The 1,731-nt window shown below is 46.9% G+C and overlaps 1 protein-coding gene across 1 annotated transcript in view; it reads left to right on the top strand.

The window, feature by feature from the left end:
* The window catches only part of SEC24C (SEC24 homolog C, COPII coat complex component), a 68,254-nt gene that overhangs the window by 21,454 nt on the left and 45,069 nt on the right, over nt 1–1,731 (top strand). The window lies entirely within an intron of this gene.

The raw sequence follows: 1,731 nt of genomic DNA, 5'->3' as shown, positions 1-1,731 counted from the left end.
AAAAGGGCTTGTTTACTACTATTTCTGTGCATGTGGACAGTCCTGACCAGTGGTGTCAAACATAAGGGCCGGGGGCTGGAACCAGCCCTTCCAGGGCTCCGATGCGGCCCGCGAGCAGCTAGCGCAAGGGAGCGAACAGGAGACTGCTCAGGGGGGAGTAGGCAGAGCCACTCTGATAGTGGCTTCAGCATGGTGGAACAACCTCATCTGCAGCAGTCAAGCAGCGTGGGAGCGTCTGCCCAGTGCTGCACCGCTGGCTCTCCAGTCCGCCCACGTGGGTTTCCCCCTGCACACACCCCCTCCAGCCCATGGGGCCTTGCAGGGAGGATACAACAACTTGGAGCTTACCAGCTGCTGTCCTTTATACAGTTTATATCTCCGGTACCTGGCGTTATGTTTTATGGCACACACGCCCTGGCCCGACAAAGTGACCTTTATGTCAGATCCGGCCCTCGTAACAAATGAGTTCGACATCTCTGGTCTTGACCATCTCCTGAGATGGGCTCATGCAGGCAAACAAAACATGAATTGGATGATCACACGCATAGTTTGCAACAATTCCTGTGAGCGCATCATCTGGGAAAAGGTTGCCAGAGTTGCTGTGGAGTGTGATTATCAAGCTCAGAAGCCTAGCTTCCTTGTGTAAGTAGACTGAGAGTGTGCACATGTATGCAAAGAAATCTGACTTGGCCCTTTGAGTGCACCGAATGCATGTACGAAAGGTATCCAGTCACTCGTCTGGCTTCTGCCAGTTGACTGTTGACTATTCTTCTACATTGTAGCCTGGTAATGCGTCATTAGGAGGACGAAGATGCTGACCAGTTTAATGTCACACACACAAAACCGGGAACAGTTCAGCTTGGTGGCCTGAATCCAAAAGACTTCCGTGAGAAATCCTGTTCGGCCAGGGGAGCTTGAGAACATAGATCTCTTGATTGGCAGCCTTCTGCTCTTCCAACCAGCCAGCCTCTCCCACCCCGGTGCCACATGGCACCATTGCACACCTCTTTTGGGATCAAGGGGTGTTCCAAATGCTGTCGGCAGTATGACATGCAAGTTCCTTAAAAGAGGAGATCAGTTAGTGCTGTTTTTCCCGCCCATACTCTTGGGCATTGGAAGTACTCCTCTGGAGGCCAGCCACTGAGTGCCAGACTCGCTGTTATGAAACACGTGAGGTTAAGTTTGTGTCTTGCTTCTTGGACAAGTCTCAAGGCATTCCACGGTGGCATCTTTAGTTGTACGGGGAATCTCCTTATTTTTAGATTTGTCTTCTGGAGATCTTGTGTTGGCAGTCCAATTTGAAATGGGCCTAGAGATGTAAAATTTCCGGAAATTTTGAAGGTCGGAAAAAACCCCGTTTTTTCCCCGGATTTTTTCAGGGAAAAACAGAAATTTTCGGAAAAATTGAAAAAAATGCTACACGAGCATTTCTTTTGTCTTTTCTAGATTGAAAGTCATTCTGTTACTTTAGGAACATAAAATATGACTATGGACATTTTTACTTGGCAGACAATTATTACAAACAGAATACCCACCCACATGCAAAAACAAAACTGAAACTTTTTTATTTTCTTCTGACAATCGCACCTCCTAAAGGAAGAAATGCATCTTGTTCTTGCATTGGAGAGTTCAGTTTGTAACCTAGGACTTGCTTGTCCTCAGTGCACAGAAATTAGATCAATCTGATACCATACATATATATATATATATATTAGAGATGATTTGGAAAAT

The sequence above is a fragment of the Gekko japonicus genome, unplaced genomic scaffold (genome assembly GCF_001447785.1).
Source record: "Gekko japonicus isolate JY-2015 unplaced genomic scaffold, Gekko_japonicus_V1.1 scaffold3600, whole genome shotgun sequence".
NCBI classification, from domain to species: Eukaryota; Metazoa; Chordata; class Lepidosauria; order Squamata; family Gekkonidae; genus Gekko; species Gekko japonicus.
Note: the sequence above shows the minus strand (reverse complement) of the source record. Positions and strands in the feature narration are given on the sequence as shown.